Genomic DNA, 21981 nt, shown 5'->3' with positions numbered 1-21981 from the left:
TGCATCTGGGAAAACTGCAGCTCTCTGAGAATTAGACCATGGGACAGGAGACAAGAAAAGCTTTGTCAGCTGTCACTTAGGCAGTTTCCTCAACTCTCAATTTGCCAGATGATGAAAGGAAAAAAAAGTGGCTGGTAGTCATATCAGGATTTCAATATCCCTCCTTGTGCACCAGTTGGTTCTAAGGGTAAGAGACACTAAAAAGAAGAATAGGGGAAAAAAACGAATAATCAATATTTCCATCTCCTTCGAAAGAGGGGAAAAATCTATTAGACAGTCAGAAGGCAACTGTGGCACATACCAATGTTAATTGGACATGAATCATTCAATAGGAGATCATTTTCTGAAATGTCACCCAGGCAAATAGTGACAATAATGTGACAACGGATTAACAGCATATCTGCAACAAATTAGTGCCCTTAGGTATGATCTAGACAATTCAGAAAACTTCAGTTTCCCAGATAATTGAGAAATCTTATTTTGCTCAATAAGAGCAGTGACATAGGTCATGGCATAAAGTGCTGGGCCTAAATCAGGAACACTCTTTTTATATGAATTTATATCTAGTCTCAGATATTTGCTAACTGTGTGACCTTGGCTATGTCACTTCTCCCTGATTACTTCAATTTTCTCATCTGTAAAATAAGTTGAAGAAGGAAATGACAGAGAGGATCTTTTCCTGAGAAAATACCAAAAGGTGTCAAAAAGTGTCAGATATAAATGAAAGACAAAAACAATTTTTCTCAGTAGAAATATAAAAATTAGTATTTATTCACCTTGAATTCAGGGTTCATTTCTAAACCTGTATCTACCAAACCCTATGGTTCTTTAATGTTTGAACCTTTAACTAATTTTATGCAGGTGTTATACTGCTGATTTCTTCCATGATTGCATATAGGAGATGTTATTATTTGTTGTCTATATTTAAAAGCATATAATTCATTTACGGTCCCTACTTGATTTATTATATATATATATATATATATATATATATATATATATATATATGAAATAAACTGAGCTACTTACTAATTTATCAAATTAAGGGGGATTCTAAAGTGGGAAATGAACATTATTCTATATTCCAGAATATGTCAACCTCAATACAAGTTTCCTTGTACTTGATGTGAACTCAGGATTAACAATAAAATTGATTCTTTCATTGTGCTAGCTAGCTAAAATTTAGTAATGCAGATAATGTAAAATGTTAAAGTCATTTAAATTGAAGGTGTCCTTAAGAAGGCCCTTAGGGGGTGATGTGTGTTAATGGTGGCAGATTCAGACCCTATAATGTAAGTGTTATTATGATCAGGGGGGACTTTCTACACCCTTCAAATAATACCACATTGCTTGCTTTGCATATGCATATTGCTTTCTCTACCTGAGAGTCAAACCAATTTTTCTTTACATCTTTATTTTTGTAACTACTGCTTATCTTTTTGCTGCCTTGAAACAGATCATATAACCTCAAGAGACTAATATTAATTTTCTTTAAAAGGAAGATTATTATTCCCTTATCTTTTCTATTAAAAAGATTAGCAAATACATTCATTTAGAAGAATAACTTTCTAAGATATAAGAATAACTATCAATCAAGTAAAAACTCAAATGGATACAATCAAGAACCTAGTCTCAAATCCACTTAAATTTATTAGAATTCAGTTATCCTTTATAAGAGCTAAGTAATAAGGATTATTCACCAAACTAAAAATAATAATTTAATCAATCATTAATATAATTAGGGGCTGCTAGGTGGTGCAGTGTATATAGCACTGGTCCTGGAATCAGGAGTACCTGAGTTCAAATCTGGTCTCAGACACTTAATAATTACCTAGCTTTGTGGCCTTGGACAAGCCACTTAACCCCATTGCCTTGCAAAAACTTAAGAAAACAAATACATACATACATACATACATACATATATATATATATATAAATATATATACACACATACACACACACACACACACACACACACACACACACATATATATATATATATATATATATATATATATATATATATATGTCATTACTTCCTTAAAAGTTCAGCAAAGATATTGTTTCTTACTTAGGGCTTTTCCTTATACCTCTTCCTACCTTTCTAGTTTTATTGTCCACCCCCTTACGCTGCTATTTATTAACATATAAATATATATATATACATTTTATTTACTTATATGTCTAGACAGTTCTTCTGATAAAGTAAATGATTCTTAAATGTTTCTTCAATTGTATTAAGTATGCAGATGAACTAAATATAACAGAAAGCCAGAATGTATTTTATCTGGGCATAGAATAGGCAAAAATTATATACAAATATAATGATTATACTGAAATTATATTATATGGCTAGAGAAAGAGGAATTTCATTGACACAGCTGTGGCATTTATAATACTTTCCCTAAGTCAAATTGAATAGACCAAATATAGCAAAAACAATCAATAAACTGGGTTTAGGATACTTGAATTCTTGTCTTGACTATCACCATTTAGTGGAGTCTTTGGGAAAGACACATTATCTTTCCATAATTCTGTTTCCCTACTATTAAAATGAGGGAGTCATTCTAGCTAATCTATAAGATCCAGTCTTAACAATTCCCCTCAGTGACTCCAGGTAAAGTAAAACATATCTGTTCTATAGAGCTAAGATGTCAATATTTGTAATTGTAATTTTCATATTTGGTCCTACCAAGGTCCAAGATTCTATAATGAAAGCTCCACAGAAAAACAGTGATGGAAATGTATACTTTTTGTTCTTCCTTATCACTTTCAGGTCCCATTCAAATATACCAAGGGGGACCAAACTTAATGTCTACTATGTAGCCATTAGATGTACCAAAATACAAAGCAGATAAAGTAGGGAACACAAGTATAGATAAGATGTTTTTCCCACTTTAAAGAATTTACCAGGAAGGCAAAACAAAATATGCACTTAAACATACTTAAAGAACTACAATAAAAGTTTATTTTTGGACTTTAGGATAGGCACAAAGCTGCCTATTTAATAATTGTGAAATAAACTTCCTCTTGCCTATTTCTGGGGAACATATATTTTTTGATTTATAAGCCCTCAATAGATAATGTAGTAATGTTAGTATATCTTCACATCCAGTTCTGGCTCTATATTCAAGTTCTTCCAATTATCAAAAGCTAGCAGTGAGTGAACATGATTATTAGAAATCAGGGAAAGCAAACTGAGTCATTTAGGAAGCCCTGGAAATTAACTAATCACTCCCCAAATAATCACTCCCAAAATATTCAATGTAGCCTTACATGAACATGTATAAAGTTCATTCCTCTAAATTATGTTATTTTTGCATTACCCAACCTTAGTTTTCCTGAACTTCGAGCACATACCAACCAACACTATCTCATAAGTGTTTAATTTGTCATCTTTTTGACCTCCTGTTAGCAGATATCTTTTTCTAGTCCCCCTATCAAGGAAGTCTTTAACTCATAGATAAAGAAGGGAATGCTAACATGCACTTAGTGGCAGCTAGATAACACAATAAATAATGTCAGGAAGACCTGAGTTCAAATTTCAACACTTTAACCTCTGCCTGTCTCAGCTCCCTCATCTGTAAAATAAGTAAAATAAGAGCACCTACTGACAGGTGATATCTTATCTTGCATGTGAATTGAATTTTAATCTGATATTTACACAAAGTAATCAACCTTATTCTCTTCTAGAGTTAAGAAAGACCAGCAGCAAGGCAAAAGACAGCATAACTGGCAATGACTGGTGATATTGACCCTTGCTCTAAATACTTCATGGTGTCAGTTTTAGCTCTTTGCAGCACTATGCACCATGAGAAATGGGGTATAAGATGTCGTCTAATTTAATCTTTTTGTTATCTAAATGAAAAAAAACTGAGATCTAGAAATGTTAATTTATTCACTCAGGTTTTATTCTTATGACTTTCGGGAACCAGGAACAGATAGTTGAAGAGTTCAAGTTTAGGAAACTTTCTCCTTAAATAAACATAATAGATGCAGTTTTTTAAAGAGATGCTAACAAAATTCTTAAAACAGCATCAGTATATAGGCTAATGTTCAGTATAAAGCATTTTCCAGACAGTAGGCTCTGACCCTGGTGTTCAGGGTGGTTCTTAGACTCATATAGCCCAAGCTCCAGTTGTAGCCACACCTGCAGCCACAATTGCCCTGCAATCTCCTCACCACAGCATTGACATGTCTCTTTCCAGCAAACTGACCCTGGACAAAGTGGACCAGGGTGGGAAGAGAAGGGTCAGCATGAGGCTGGATTTTATTGTTCCCATGAAGAAAACGGAGATAACCAACAATCAGAGAATCAAGGTGGCGGTTCCTAACATCAATTACTACTTGGACAACAGAGCCAAGTTCCTTGTTCTGATGAGTCACTTAGGCTGACCAGATGGTATCTCCAAGCCTGACAAATTCTCCTTACAGAGCCCAAATTTTTGCTGGCAAAGATATTCTGTTCCCAAAGGATTGAGAGGGCCCCAAAATGAGAACGATTATACTAACTCACTGATGGTTCTATCATTTTGCTAAAGAATCTGTGCTTTCCATGTAGAAGATGAAGGAGAAAGCAGAAATACTTCTGGGAACTAGATTAAAGCTGAGGCAGTCAAAGAGGACTTTCAGACAAGGTTGGTATAGTTCACCATACCCACAGCTTCAGGGTTGGAATGAATCCTCACCAAGAGACATCTAGTGAAAGGAACTGACTTTTTTTGTCGGCACAGAGAGGCCTTTTCTGGCCATCTTGGGCAGATGTTGACAAAAATCCAGTTGAAGCACAATATACTAGACAAAGTCAATGGGATATGCATTGAAGGTGGGAGAAATGCAAAAACAGGGAGATTGAAACTTTTCTTTATATTAAAAAGGGGCCAAGATTGTTAAAGGACTGATGGCCAAGGTTGAGAAGGATGACATCAAGATCACTTTGACAGTTGCTTTTGTCATAGCAGAGAAGTTTAATGAAAATGCTAAGACAGGCCAAATCACATTGGCCTCTGGCATTCCTGCTAGATAGATGGATTTGGACTGTGACCCCAAGAGCATCAAGAAATACATAGAGACTGTGGTCTGGGTCAAACAGCTTGTGTAAAATGGACCCATTGGAGTATGTGAATGTGAAGCCTTTGCTCAGAGAACCAGAGTCAAAGAACAAAGTGGAGGCCAACACGAGGGGTTGTATCACCATGGTAGGTGGTGGTGATACTGCAACTTGCTGAGTCAAATGGAATACGGAGGGCAAAGTCAGCCATGTATATTTTTATATTATTCTTTGGCTGACCTACAATTTTGATTCTTTCTGAAAAAAGATTGGAATAAGATTGCAATAAGAATGTAAAAATGAATTTAATAGGCAAGACAGTGAGAATTTTGAAAGCAAAAATATATTAGTACTCAGACAATTTTAACTATATTTTATTATTTTTATCATTAAATTTATCAAATTAAGTTCATTTATATTAATCTAATTATATAATTTAAAATATTCTCTAGAATTAATAAATGAAAAGGTCAGGCTTTCTGAGCAATATAACATATGGGTTTGGAATATTATTGTCAAGGAACTCATCCTATAATGACAAAATAGTTATGGAGCCTCTCAGCACTTAGACTGAATTGATTTCTGACAACTCTACTGTTGGCCATTAGAACTGTTCTTGAAGAAGTTTCTCTTTGGTAAAAACCTGCTGGATCTTAAACTTCAAATTCATAGTGATATCACAATGCAAAAATCTAGTAAGTTTATTGAGAACATACTGACACCAGAGAGAGAGAGAGAGAGAGAGAGAGAGAGAGAGAGAGAGAGTAAATAATAGTTAAAAAGATTGAGTGAGAGAAAGCAAGTGAAAAAATAGGAATCACACTCATTTATAAAATTTAATTTCTATTTAGGTTCTATCTTGAGATTAAATTTTAGTTTTTCTTTGTATCTTGAAATACAAACAGATTCTGAGATATACAGAGCGCTTAATGAAAAACCTTTGCCAATCAATAGCAATTATTATATAATTATAACAACAATAATATATACAACAATATAGTAATAACAAAAATAAAAATAATATCTTAAATCAAAGAGCAAATTACTTGAGACAGAATATCAAGGCAAATAAAAGTGAGAAATCAAGTAAAGGAAATGAGTCTCAACATCCACACAAAATGTGAAGGGATTTTGCCACCAGAGGGCACAGCTTGCTTCTTCCACATGCACATTCATTTCCCAGGCACATTCATCCAACAGTTCCCCATTGTATCAGGCTTCTCTGGTTTTGCAATTCCTTAAAATTCCATGACTTATCTCCTTTTAAACATCTGAGGAGCATAACAAGATGTGGGACTCCTGGATGGCATCATTGCAAATTCAATGTCGAAACTGTTTTTTCTTGTTTCTTAGCCCAATAATGAAATCTACCATATTAGGTATACATTTCATGGATGTTCAGTCCATAGGACTCCAATAAGACATTATGGGAAATAGAAAACTAGGAAATACAGTCCCAGGTTGACTTATTTCGGAAATGAAACATAGCATCAAGAAGAATGATTTCTTACTGAATATATCTGCTACTTCAGGAACATGAAAGCAAAAACCACAAAATTTCCTTTGAGTCAGATAATCTTTGCTATCTTTCAATGATTCCACTTATTGGCAATAAATAATTTCTTTAAAAGACTTTTGTTATTCATTAATATGTTCGATTCTATGTTTCACATCAAAAAATTCATAACAATCTGCACTCCCAGATGTAGAGAAGAGAAAACTCTTTCTCTATTGACTCTCTAATAGCAACTATGCTTACACAGCTGGAAAATCAGTCATCCATTGTCCTTAGCCACATTTCCCACTGTGAGACTTCAGGAATAAGTCAGCCAAATAATATTTCCACCACTACCAATGACACACTCAGAATATTTTGAAAAAAAAACTGTCCCTAAGAAAGATGAAGAAGTGAGCAAGTATTTCCTCTTTCTGTCCTTCCTTAACTGTGAGACGAATTCCATTCTAACATTTCCAACTTATATTTGTGTTATACAATTTAGCACTTTTGTAGCAACCAGGTTATTAATTACTTCTCTTCTTTGTATTCTTTGAGTAATGTATTTAAAACAGTCTTTGTTGTACCACTCCAGCCCCATTAGAAAGAAAATGCCCACCCCCCCAAAAAAAAACAAGGAAAAAAAGAACCAAAAAAAGAATGATCTGTGTTGTCTTAAATGCTAAATGAATGCCAAAAGGAACTGATAGGCTTCATTCCTTGATTCTAAAAGGGTCTTTTCACTACAAGTGGAGACCAGGAATAGGGCATAGGACGTCAATTTTGCCAAACTGTTCCCATTCCTCGAACATCATAACAGTTATTATTTAATGTTTAGGTTTCAGTACTGCCTTTCTCCAACATTTATTCAAATTGTTGGATTATACTTAGGATACTATTGAATTATACTTAGGATATGATTGAAGCTGGGAGAGGAATGGCAACAGAATTAAGACTTAGAGAGGACTTCTATTTGATTTCATAAGAGAATAAATGAATGTTCCTTTACCTTCAACCTTGCTTCAGTAGCATAATGCAAGAGAATACTGTATGCGAGTAAAAACTTTTAGCCAATGTAAATCTTTCTATAGTAGAATTTCTAACCTGCATATGAAAATAAAAGATAGAAAAGATAGAAGTTACAGCAGTAAAGGACAAAACATTTGGAGGATGTTTTGTGAATCTGTGTGTGTGTTTGCTTATCTGTATTTGCTATTTTGAAGCACATTTGTAAAAAGTGAAATATTCTCCAAGAAAAATCTTGCTTTTACAAACCACTAAATCTTTTTTATTAATTTACTTTCATTTATGTTTATATGCATATTTCCAAGTTACAAAGTTTCCCTCCACTCCTCCTATCAGTTGGGAACAGTCACATTAGCATTTTACCCACATATTTTGTTAAACATATTTACAAATTAGTAATTTTTGGAATGAGGGATTGGGATTAAGGGAAAGAGATACATAAGAGATAATTTTCATAAAGTGATCATCAGACTCAGTAGGGGTGTTATTTTTTTTCTGTGTTTTGTTTTCTTTTCTTTTTCTTCCTCTGGTTGAATGTAGAGGGCCAGCCCCAGGGAGTGATATTCACATATATTTGGTGACTTTTTCCATCAAAGATATGTATAGATTATTGCTCATTGTATGGATCTGTTGGCTCACCAGTGAACCCTGACCTAGAATAACCTGTGGCTCCAGAAGTGGTTGTAAACGGTTTCTTTGATAGAGAAGTATGCAGATTTCTAAGAACAAATATTGTAAATTTACCCAGGAAATTTTAAAACTGAGTCTCCTTTAACTGGTCATTCCTGAGATAAGTTTTTGCTATAAAAAGTCTGTTTCCAAAAATAAAGTTGGTAGTTTTTCACTCCCAACCTTTTGTGTTTGGATATGTTTGTCTACCCAACCTGACTCTCAGAAATTTATGTCCAGATCCACACCAGAGCTATTGCGGGCGATAGCTGGTGCCTGAACAGGGAGTGATGACGGACTGACAGATGGACAAATCTACAGACAGACAGCCGGACCTGGCGGGGAATAAATCTTGAAAGGAAAGATAAAGTCTGGATACCTGCAAGTCAAAAGAGAGTTCATAAAGGCACAGCAGGTAATTGAGGTAAATAATTTTTTTTCATCAGGTCTAAAGCAGAGAGCATTAAAATGGGACAGGGACAGACCAAGGATAGAGGATAGTTTTGAAAGTGCTAAAGCAGATAGTTAAAGAAAGAGGCTTGTTAATAACAACAAAACAAGTGAAAGAATTTGTTGAATGTGTGCAAAGCTGTTGTCCTTGGTCTCCAGAAAGAGTATTAAGTATTGAAAAATGGGAAACTGTGGGGAAACAGATGAGTGACCATTTTAAACAGGACAGTCAGGAGGCATTCCCTATAGGAGTCTTATCATTGGGGAATATTTTAAAAATCTACCTGACTCCACCTGGAGATGTTCCTTTGGCTCTGAATATATTAAAGGTTGATGTAGATGTTGAAACTATTCAGCAGGAAGATAAGAGAAAAAAGAGTGGTGGGTTTTACCTCCAATGTCACCTCCAGACCTGTGCCTGCCTCCAGGTGGAAGGAGGGGTGGAGGCCAAGGCTCCTACTTTAGGAACTTGTACTGGAGAGTCTCCAGGATGCTGCAGCGGCTGCTGCTCCTGGACTTCAGGTGGTAGTGGCTCCCCAGCCAGCATCACCTCCTCCTAACTCATATAATAACTCATCTTCTGCCCTTTTATGGTCTAAAAAAGAAAATGTTACCAAAGATAAGGCGCATATGAATATTGTTCAAATAGCCCCTCGAAAAGCAATAGATAAGGGAGAAAAGATTCCATGGGACATGAGAGAGTCATTGTTCTCTTTTCTAGTACTTGAGAGACTTGATCCAAAGATTCCAGGAATTGTTTTGAGAAAATACAATAATTTAGATTTTAAAACATTTAGAGAATTAAAATCAACAACCAGCACATATGATAACACCAGTCCATATGTTATGAATAAAATAGAAATACTAGGTAGACAAATTTTAGCCCCGGAAGATTGGACCACAATTGTAAAAACTACTCTTATTCTAGGAGATTACTTAATATGGAAAACTGAATTCTTTGAGAATTGTAATAGGCTAAAATGGAAGCAGCAGGGTTAAGATTAATATTTGAAATGCTCTCTAGCACTGGCCCATGGGCAGGAGTAAATAATCAAATTGGGTATAGTTTATAGGCATGGCTAAAACTGCCTGGAAAAAAAAAAAGGAGGCAATGGGAGTGAGGGATCAGACAGCTTGTTAGCTCATGGCCCACTTATCTAGATCTTGAAATTAACTGAGAGAGGAATTAAAAACAAGCATTAGATAAGAGAGAGAATTGTTTCATGAAGATTTGATAAAATAAAATAAAATGTGAAAATTTTAAAAATACTATTTAATTTCAAAATGACAAGATAATCAGGTTCATTTTAAAACACATAATTTGATTATTACAAAAAATAATGGGATGATTGAGGATTTAAAAAAAAAAGAGAGACTATTCTCCTAGAAAAGTTTTAGGGCTGTTGAAGTTATTTGTTTTACTCTAAGCTGACAGGGGACAGGAAATATTCCAATGAGGCTGAGGGATTTTTGAGTGACTGTTTGCCTTCTCAAAAGTTATAGTTATTTATGGCTAAAATCAAGAAGTGTTAGATATCAAAACCTTTGAATGGAAAAATGTATTGTGAAAAATGGAAGGTGCTCTGCATTTTTCCTCTGGTTTCTTGGAAGATTTGCCACCTTTGGTGGTGTTATCCTGTTGATTTTTTTGTCTTTGTGTAATGTTTAGACCCTCTAGTGTGAGAGCAGAGTGAGGCTTCCCCAGATTTTAGGGGCCTCTGGTTCTAGATGCTCTGACTCCATTTGTGTGTCTATATGTGGTTGCTTTAAAATACAGTCAGAAAGAAGCTTTCAGCTGTCTCTCAGGCCTGCTGTTCTCTGTGTTCTGATTGGCCATTCTTCTTTCCATTCTCTCTTTTAGATCTTTTTCTCCAAAATTCATGATTGGCACCAAAAAAGGAGATTTTCCTGAGAATCATGTTGTTTTTGGAGGAGAAGGGTTTCTATTATTTTCTCTTATTTTCTATTGTCTCTTTTTGGGTCTGATAGACTAATAGAATTTTATTTACTGATTTGGCAAATTATAATTATAAAGGACCTAGGAGAAATTGAAATTGTCCCTAAAATTATTATTTTGGACTGGTATTAATTAGCATGTTAAATATATATATATATATATATATATATATATATATATATATATATATACATATAAATGTGGGGGTGTGAGAAAGGAATGATAAACAGTAAAGGCAAATAATTAGTGCACACTATCTTTATATCTCAAAATGTGAAGAATCTCCAATTCCCAGAACATCATTTTGTTAATGAGGATAGAAGGCTCTTTTAAGTTGGAGCATTGAGAAGTTAGAATAGAAATGATACAGATAAGAAGGATTTGAAAACTTTTATATCTTGAAAAGGAAAATAATTAAAAGTAATTTTGAATATGAGTTTGGAATTTATAAGATTATTAAGAGAACTTTAAAGAAAATCTTGTAATCATAAAAAGGGATTATAGAAACATCTGGTCTCAAGAAATTTTTATGTATTACAGAATTTTAGGGAGTAAAGGGAATATACATTAAATTAAAATGTGATATGTAGAATTAGTAAACTTTGTATAAGAACAGATTCAGACAATCTTTTGAAATTTGAATATTGTGTTAAAGTAACAAATAATGGATGAATTGAAGTATCATCCATCACCTTTGTAATGATTTGTTATAAGAAAACTGGAGAATACCTTGCCAACAAGGTTATATTTCTTGAAGTCTTTTGGCTCAGAGATTGTGAAAAGCTGTGCTCTTGCATCTATTGTTTCTTAAAGGCAATATTTATATGTAAGATCAAAGTAACTTATTTAATATCTGTTATTTAAGAAGAAATTATATATATATACATATATATATACACATATATATGTATATATATGTGTGTGTGTATATATATATATATAAAACTACATTGGATTTTTTGAAATTATGTGTATAAAACTAAATTCATAGAGAATATTATTTTCTTTTTGAAAACAGAGTATTTGAACAAGAGGAAAATAAACTTACAAAACAGAGATGTGAAAGAAATTTATGTCTAACAGATATTTAGTTATAAGGTTACCTTTAAGAAAATAATATGTCAGCATGGAAACATGCTTCATGTAGGTTAAGAATTTAATGTTTAAATTTAAAGAAGCAAAAATGGTCAACTTAGAAGTTGCTTAACTGCAATTACTTCCAATAATATTGAATAAATGTGAGAGGCTTTGAAAAATGATTGAGAGATTGAAAATTATGTAACCCATAGTTAGGTAATTTACTGATAAGCAAGATGTTGAAAAGTTATATGATCTAGTTTTATCAATATAAGTTATTTTACTGTAATGATGTCAAAGCATGGAGTTAATGATTCATTGCTCTGTAGAGATAATAAGGGAAAATATCTGAAATTATGACACTCTAGGTTTCCTGAACTTTTTAAACAATGTGATGGACCTTATTCTAGACCTGTAGGTCCAAGCATAAATGCAATTAAAAAAAATTACAAACTCCTTTTTAATCAAAAGAAAGGAATGATTTATATGCCCAATTAATGATATTATTAGAACAATCACAAATCCTTAACATTTTTACAGATAGTAAGTATAGTTATCATGTGGTCAGATACATAGAAACAGCTTTTATTAAGCATAGAACTGATGAAGAATTATGTCAACTCTTCAAAGATTTACAAGAAGTTATAAGAGATATATATAATCTTTGTGTTGATTGAATACATATATTCCCATACTGGATTGCCGGGGCTCATATATGAAGGCAATTATAGGGCTGATCAATTAACCCTTCCACTTCTCATAAGCTTAGTAGAAGAGCAAGATAGTTAGTCTCATGAAAAATTTCACTAGAATGCTTCTTTAATAAGGAAAGAATTTAACATCACCAGAGAGGAAGCAAGGAATAAAGTAATATCCTGTCAACTATGCATTCCATATTTACCTACCTCTCCAAATTATTCTAAGAATCCTAGAGGCCAAGTTCCTAATGAATTGTAGCAGATAGATGTGACTCATTATACATCTTTTGGAAAAATGAAATTCATTCATGTTACTTGGTTCATGTGCAATGGCAACAGCACAAAGTTCAGCAGCTACACAATGTATAATTGATCATTTACTCCATTGTTTTGCTATTGCAGGGATACCAAAATCCATAAAAACAGATAATGGCCCTGGTTATACTTCTATGGCATTTAAACAATTCTGCCTATATTACAATATAAAACACAGGTTTTCGCTATAACCCCACTGGTCTAGATTTAGTAGAAAGAAAACATAAACATTTTAGGAGATTACTAGAAGTTCAAAAGAAGAATTTATAGGGACAAAGGAGAAACAAGAAAGGAGAGTAAATCTTGCCTTATATATCATGAATTTTTAAACATTGAATGATAAGCGATTAACACCTGCAGAAAGATTTTTTAAGGATATGGAACATGAAGAGAAGGGCATGTTTACATAGAAGGATCCTAAGACATCAACAATGAAAATGACTGGATGCATTATTAAACTGGGGTAGAGGGTATACTTCTGTTTTGTCCACAGATGGAGAAACTGTCTGGGTATCAGAAAGAAACATCAGACCATGCAGACCAAATGAATCAAGTAATACAGAAAATGAATAATTTACACTTAAGAAATTGAAAAGGAAAAATGAGAAGAGAATAAATCATGGACTTATGGGACAATTTATGACTCATGAACAATTTGTGAATTGTAAAAGGAATTGAATATCAGTCTTAAGTTCAAAACCTTCCATGGATCACTGCTCTACAATGAAGAGAGAGTATGGCTGAAATTGTATTAATTGGAAAAAATGCAGATTATTTGGGATATAACAAAGTTCCTACTGGAGATATCAAAGAAGAGAAGCTGAGAAGAAAATTTAGGCATAATTTCTCTTGTTTAAATATTGTGACACCTATATGTTTTTGTAAAATGTTTATTGTTGAACCATGTATTAAACTAAGTAAAATTAAACATTCAACTCATCCAAATATTTATAACATGGGAGCATTTAGGACTTTAGAAATATCAGGAATTCCATTTGTAGAAAGTATTGAAGGAAAAAGAAGATAATTCCTACAGAATCTCCTTGTTTAAATTTACATGCTTGGAATTTCCAAAATGAATATTTTCTACCTTGGGCTGCCTGTCATACTCCAAATAGAAGAATTTATGACCATTCTATTTTGCTACAGGTGTGGAATTCTCCTGATAGAGTTGTTCCATGGGGTATTCCAGGCTATATTAAACCAATTATATACCCAGAAATAGGGTTAGCTAATTCAGAGATATGGAAGGCTATGGCAGCTATAGATGACACAAAGTATATACAATGGAATAAGATACTACACAAAATATCTTATGCAGAAAAGAAATTGTCTGTGACTGAATGCACAGGACAAGATATTGCCTTCATGATAGGATCTTTAAAAGATGTCAATATTATCGGAGATAAAAGGTGGATATAATGTTAACTGTTACAATTGCACTATTCAAGAATGTATAAATAAGGAAGTGGAGGATGATGATGTTGTTTTCATGATAAGAAAACTAAAATTTGCTATAATACCCACCAAGGTAGAAGGCTGGTATATTTCTCCTGCTGATAAGTTCTTAGAAAAAACATTAAAGAGAATTAGGCAGAAGAGATGTGTTAGTTGCATTGTGTATTGTAGCAGCCATTATAGCACTACTTTGGTGATTATTTCTGTACAAGTAGGGAATAAAGAAAAAAATGGATGCTAAATATATTCAAGAATTATCAGAAAATGCTCTGGAGAGAAATAATGAAGATCTTTTCATTTTATTAATACATTACAAACCTCTATAATGAACTCAAGGGTCAATTTCAATGTGATTATAGATTTTCTGCTATTTATGTTACACCTTTAAAACATAATACTTCACTAATTCCATGGGATAACATAAAGGTTATTTCAATGTAATATGGTATAATGATTCTATAACTATGGATATGAATCAGTTGCATAAAATTGTTAATGATATTGCATTGGCACCTACAATGGAAATGGATTCAGGTGCTGATAGTTTATTTAACTTTGTTAATAGGTTTCATTCTTTTCATTTTATGAACCTGTTAGTGAGCATGCTTCCTGGTATCTTTGCATCATTGTTGATATTGTGTATTATACCCAATTGTATTAAATGTCTTTTGTCAGTGGGAAAAAACATAGATGTCCTAATACACCACCTGAAACTTCAGCATGCCTAAGATGGGGGAATCTGTACAGGGCCAGCCCCAGGGAGTGATATTCTCATATACTTGGTGACTTTTTCCATCAAAGATATATGTGCATTATTGCTCATTGTATGGATCCATTGCCTCACCAGTGAACACTGACCTAGAATAACTTGTGACTCCAGAAGTGATTGTAAAAGGTTTCTTTGATAAAGAAGCATGCATATTTCTGAGAAAAAATATTGTAAATTTACCCAAGAAATTGCAAAACTGGGTCTCCTTTAAACAGTCATTCCTGAGACAAGTTTTTGTTATAAAAAGTCTGTTTCCAAAAATAGAAGATTTTCACTTCCTAACCTTTTGTGTTTGGATATGTTTGTCTACCCGACCTGACTCTCAGACACTCATGTCCAGATCCTCACCAGAGCTATTGCAGGCGATAGTTGGGGATAATATAATCCATAATATGTCAAATATAGGTTTTCTAACTCTCTGGACTGAGGAAAGGGGTTGCTTCAATCAAGGTTGTTCATTTCATAATGTTGATGTGTAAATTTTTCACTTGGCTCTACTCCCTTTGCTTAGCATCAGATTGTTTCTTATAGAATAATAATCATTCATAATATTCATATACCATAACTTGTTTAGCCATTTCTCAATTGATGGGCATCTCCTCAATTTCCAGTTCTTTGCCACTACAAAAAAAGAGATGCTATGAATATTTTGGAACATGTAGGACTTTTTTTCCATTTTTTACAGTTTTTTCCTGGATATAGGGCTAGAATTGGAATTGCTGGGTCAAAGTGTATAAACAGCTTTATTGATCTTTGGGCATAGTTCCATATTGCTCTCCAGAAAGGCTGTATCCATTCACAGCTCCACCAGCAATGCATCAATATCTAAGACTTCCCACAAACTCTCCAACATTGGTCATTTTCGCTTTTTTCTCATCTGGGCTAAGCTAATAGGGGTGAGATGACACCTCATTGTTGTTTTAGTTTACATTTCTCTAATCAAAAGTGATTTGGAGTATTTTTTCCTCTGCTTATATATAATTTTACTTTCTTCATTTGAAAACTGTCTGTTCATATTGTTTGACCATTTGTCCATTAGGGAATGACTTGTGATCTTATAAATTTGATGCAATCTCTTTATATTTTAGAAAGGAGACCTTTGTCAGTGATCCTGGTCACAAAGATTGTTTCCCAGCTTTCTGCTTTTCTTCTGATTTTGGCAGCATTGATTTTATTAGTGCAAATACATTTTAATTTAATATAGTTAGAATCATTCATTTTTCAGTTTATAATGGGCTTTAATTCTTGCTTGGTCATAAATTTATCCCTTTTCCATAGATCAGATATAGAATTTTTTGCTCTATTAATTTATCTAAGGTATCACTCTTGATGTCTAAATCTTCTACCCATTTTGACCTTATTTTGGTATAGGGTGTGACATGTGGATCTTTGCCTTTTTTTGCCATACTGTTTTCTCAACAATTTTTGACAAAAAGTGAGACAAACCACTAAATTTGATAAATAATTACTCCCCGATGAGAATATTTATGGTTCTGCTGTGTGGTTATTAGGACATTTACATAGTAGTCAACTAATTGTATATGTCTGTGATGATACCATCCAATTTCCCTGAATCCTCTACTTCCCTACAGATGGGAACAAAATATTTTGGCTTACTGGTAAATTCTTACTTTTTTTTTCACTGTGATTGCCTTTTCTTTGTTTTCAGAGTTGATATCTTGCAAGTTTGAGGAAGAAATGAAATTTATTTCCCTTTTCTACTTTATTCCACTTCTCATAAATTATATAGAACCATTTTAATGTCCTTTTTCATTCATTTCATTAATTTATTTATTATTTTTAATGATCACTGCTTAGCTCTAAAGTTACTACATATGTTTTGATAAAATAACAAAAGGAAAAATCATAATAACTTTATCTTTTAAATTTTTTTTTGCAAGACAAATGGGGTTAAGTGACTTGCCACACAGCTAGGTAATTAAGTGACTGAGGCAGGATTTGAACTCAGGTATTCCTGACTCCAGGACCATTGCTCTATCCACTGTGCCATCGAGCTGCCCCCATAATAACTTTATCTTGATAGAACAAACTAGATATAATTCTTTTCACTTATTTTCCCTTTCTTGTCTGAATGAGTTTCCAATTTAAGATTTTCTTTTTAAGGGGCAACTAGGTAGTACAGTGGATAAAGCACTGGCCCTGGAGTCAGCAGTACCTGGGTTCAAATCCAGTCTCAGAAGCCACTTAATCCCATTGCCTTGCAAAAGAGAGAGAGAGAGAGAGAGAGAGAGAGAGAGAGAGAGAGAGAGAGAGATTTTCTTTTTAAAGTCAAAGCAAACTGAAAATTGACCTGGTTTTCTATCTCATTCATCATTGGAACCCACCTTCATGAACAGAAGGAAGAAACTATAAATTCCTTATTTAATTATATACCTCACCCCTTAATGCCAGAAGGAACAATACCCAGAGGCCAGCAGCACTTAATGATAAACACTCTCTTGGATTAAGGATATTTTATGCACAGCTCAAAGTTGTCTGTGTTATTAAGTTCTTTCCTTGCTCCATGCAGTAGAATATAGGCTACTTAATTTTTTAGAATTTTATTTATTTAAGGTAATGGGCTTAAGAAAGATTTGTCCAAGGTTACAAAGCTAGGCAATTATTAAGTGGCTGAGATGAGATTTGAACTCGGGTCCTCCTGACTCCAGGACCAGGGCTCTATTCACTGTGCCACCTAGCTGCCCCCCCCCAGCTATTTAAATTTTTATTCTCTTAACTTATTTTATCCTATCCAAATCTACCTAATTCAAGTCTTGGGTTCTTCATTGTCTTATGAAGGAGGCTGGTTTGATATTCCTTTACCGTGAATAACAATATCCAGAATATCCAGAATACAAACCATTCTTATTTTGCTATTTACTCACATTTTAACTTGCATAACTTTCTTACTGCCCCATTTGTATGAGACTGGGGAGCAAAGGCAACAGTTGTCAAATTATTCATTTGTGTAATGTCAGAAAATAGCAGCATGTCTTATATTTTCTCTCTTTTATAAGAGAAGGGGAACAAGACATCTGGCTTCATGATGTTAGGAAACAGTCAAAATGGAAATGCTTTCATTAGACTGAGAAATTCATATGGTAGCTTATCTACAGTTATAATCTTAGGGAAATCCCTTGGACACTAAGAAATTAAGTGATAATACCTTCTTTCAAAAGGTAACTATTAGCTGCCCTACAAAATCTTAAGACAAGATGCACTCAAACTGACAAATGTAGATGGTTTCTAATCCAATCCAATATGAAAGGAATTCTACCTAATAAATGTTTATCGAATATTTCTTGTTATATGATATGTTTTTTACAATGAGAAAATGGGGAAAAAGGGACATCAAGAAATTTATATTTTGAAATATCTATAATACAAATGATTATTGAAGTATTAGTCTAATTCACATGAACTTGTATTCTTTACTTGTTTAGATAAAATGTGTTCTGAACTCTGAAAACTCATGGACCTGTACTATTCTCTGTTTCTAATATTAAGAAAATAGTATTTACTATTTTGATTGATTAGGTAGTAGTTCACCATTTTAAAAGTTCTGTGCATATATGAAGTATATGGACTATTAAAAAGTGTCAATGAATTGATTTGGTTTGAATAGTCTAATTCCCTATTTTGTTCATTTCTAACTGTTTTGTTTTATTGTTTATAGCTTTATTGGTTGAATAAATCCTAGAAACATATATATATATATATATATATATATATATATATATGTATATGCAGCACAGCAGGAAGATTTGCAATATATAACACAAGAAAGAGTTCAGAACTACAGTACATTGAACAAGCAGTGACTTGAACAAAATACAAGTACTCTAGAAGGTTATTGTTGAAACATTAGAGATCTGTTAAGCCAGCCTTTAAGGAATAGCATTTACAAAGAGCAAGCAATAACAATATCAAGTTCCATAAAGTCAAGCAATATGTACAATGCAAATAAATTCAGAATTCTTTAAGATAAAGGTAGTAGTTTATAGCACTTGTATGATGAGGTTCAGAGGTGTTTAGATTGGTCCCTTGATCTTTTTGCTTGCTTGTTTTGTTTTGTGTTTGTGGTTATTTTATTTATTTATTTTTTGTAAATCACAAATTCTTATGTTAGGTTGTCAAAATGGAATGGATTCATGCCATTCTATGAACAAAAGTTGCTACCATGTAAATGCAGCTATCTGATTGTTTGTATCTAATTCTTACTTATCATTCCTATATCCAAAAATCATGAACTATCCAATGCTTTCAACACTTCCCTAAGGCAGGCATTGTTTAATATTCATTAAGCCAATAGGTCATCTGAGGCACAGAGAGGATAAGTAGTGAACAATTCCCTAGAGTCCATAAAATCAGTTAGGGATAAAAGGTACAAATTTGCCCATTAGTCTAATCAATTGACAGCAAGAGAACATTTTTGATTAAATTTACATGATGACACAAAAACATGATTTGTTACTATGATTAATATAATAGTTTAGCACAGAATAATGATAACATTTTAAATTTTACTGTGTAGTACCATTAATAGCACTATTGTTACTTCTATAAATTTATAAATAAAAATATTGATAGCATTAAATATTTGAAACAAAAAAAAGTCATTCAAGGTTTGGATGTTTTTTCCCATTTTACTAGTCAGTGACTAGTCTTACAATAAATGCTCCAGAACAGCCAGGACAGAAGGATGGGAAGATAATTAAATAGAGAAGTTATTTACTCAAATCTTGATACAATTGTCCCACCCTGACTTCTGCTCCTCTATCTTTGTCTTTGTTCTAGCAAAATTCAAGAAGTAGAGCCTTGGGGATGAAAAAAAAGGGAACTAAGTCCTTATTGTTTTTTTCTCTCTCAAGAAGCTTCCTAATCATTAGTTTTAGATCTGTTTGAGGATGAAAATGCAGACCAAGCATAGACTTAAAAAAAAACAAAATTAAAATATTCTCATTCCCAAATGGTCAAATATGAAAGTACAAAAAGCAAATGCTCTAGAGTGAGAAGATTGGAATTCAAATCTCAGTAACTTCTTCAAGGAACTAATTTTACTTCTCTTGGCTATAGTTTGATTATTTATAAAATAAAAGAGTGGATTCTTCCATTTGTAAATCCTATCATCCTTTATAATCTCCAGAATGAGAACATGAGGAAATATGAAGCTCTGGTGTAAAATGTAGAAAAGGAAGAAAAATAAATTAGAGCAGAACTAATCAGAAGAAAGATTCCTTGAACTCTCAATTCCTTGAATTTTCTTTGTTTAAGAGACTAGGGGAAATTAAAGGGTAATGTGAAAACAACTTTGAACTTATAAGTTTGAACAAACTAGAAATTAGAATCTTTTAATATATGTTTAAGAAGCAATTAGGTAGAATAATTAAAACTAGTTCTCTATAAATGGAGATATTAACTAAGGATGTAGTTCATACAAATATACTGTTGATAGGATTAGCAGTAATAATATTAATAGTAGTAGTGATGGTGAAATAAAATAGCATTACAATTTTTTCATAATTCATGTGTATCTATGTTATTAAATAAATGTTAGCTGCTACTCTTACTACATACTGTTATTGCTGTTCATTCATTTCAAGCTTTTCCAATTCTGCGTGACCCCATTTGAACCAACATCTATACCTATACCAAGAAAAACTCATTTTATAGATGAGGCATTGAGCAAACGGGATTAAGTAAATAGCTCATGATCAAACAGTAAATCTCTCAGGATGAATTTGAACTCAGCTCCTCCATTCTGGTCTTCATACTCTATCTAGTGTGCCACCTAGGTATCCTCTATTCCTTCCAGACATAATACAAATAATGAATGTGCGAGGAATATAGACTAGTAGTAGCAGAATGAGGTCTGCAAAGTGTGGGATGCCTAATAGTCTGTCTCATCTTTAATTATACCCACCCAAGCTCAGGTAGGGTTAATTTTCCCCTTTTGCTTGAATTTCTCTCCCTTTCCTTCCCTGGAGAAATTATCTTCCTTTCTCAAGAAACTGTGGGAAGAAAAATAGTAAATAGAAAATAGTAAATAGAAAAATAGTAAAACTCTGCCTTTAGAGTATACCCAATTAATCAGATTGCCCCAACCACTGCTTCTTGCTCATTACTTGTGTTTGATTTTTTGTAATAGGAATAGATGACTTGCCCATGGTCATACAGCTAATAGGTATTAAGTAACTGAGGCCAGTTTTGAACTCAGGTCCTCCTGACTATAGGACCAGTGCTCTATCAACTGCAACACTTAGCTGACCCTCTTGCTCATAACTTATAGCAATACTTATGTGTAAAAAGTTCTCAGTCATGGAAATGATAAAATTAATCAATAATTTCATTCTATACCTCTCAACTCCCAGCCAGAAATAGTACTTTGGCAAATATCCCTACTGTAAATCTTTCTACTCCTATCAATAGTCACTTCAATATTATCCCCTAAACATTGCTGATGAACAATTATATATAGAGATTAGTAATGCAAGGCTTAACAGTCAATCATAATTCTTGACTTAAGAGAAGATGTAATAATAGAAGTAAGCAAATTTGATAAAAATAAAGATATCTCCATAAACTGCAGATATCAACCTCTTTTAGAGGAAGGCAGAGAAAGGGATGAATATGCCCTTTATGTAGCATCAATTAAAGAGTTATAGCAGAACATCTCCCTAGTCCTTGTCATGGCTGCAAAGTCTGACATTGTCAACCTTATAACTATAACTCCTTTTCCACTTCCATGACAGTTATTCTCTAAATCTATTTTTCTTTTGCTTTGGTATGTCTTTTGTCTTCTTGAATATTGTAGTTTGCCTCTTTTTTAAATTTCTAATATCTATAATTCCTTAGATTGGAAGAATAGTTTTATATGCCACATCAAACCTCATCCTATAGTCCCAAGTTAGGTCAAAAATCCTCAAAGGTAAAAGATGAAAATGCTGAGGGAATTTATTTAGGCAATTCTCCATATGAATTCTTTTATTTGAGTCTCAGCAAAACTTTGTGAGGTAT

General features: G+C 33.2%; 1 pseudogene; it reads left to right on the top strand.

The window, feature by feature from the left end:
• Positions 1-5312, top strand: part of LOC141519236 (phosphoglycerate kinase 1-like) — a 39966-nt pseudogene extending 34654 nt beyond the window's left edge.
• The last annotated feature ends 16669 nt before the right edge of the window (positions 5313-21981 follow it).

This window comes from Macrotis lagotis, chromosome 3 (assembly GCF_037893015.1).
Source record: "Macrotis lagotis isolate mMagLag1 chromosome 3, bilby.v1.9.chrom.fasta, whole genome shotgun sequence".
NCBI lineage: Eukaryota > Metazoa > Chordata > Mammalia > Peramelemorphia > Peramelidae > Macrotis > Macrotis lagotis.
This window is presented reverse-complemented; position numbering and strand designations above follow the sequence as displayed.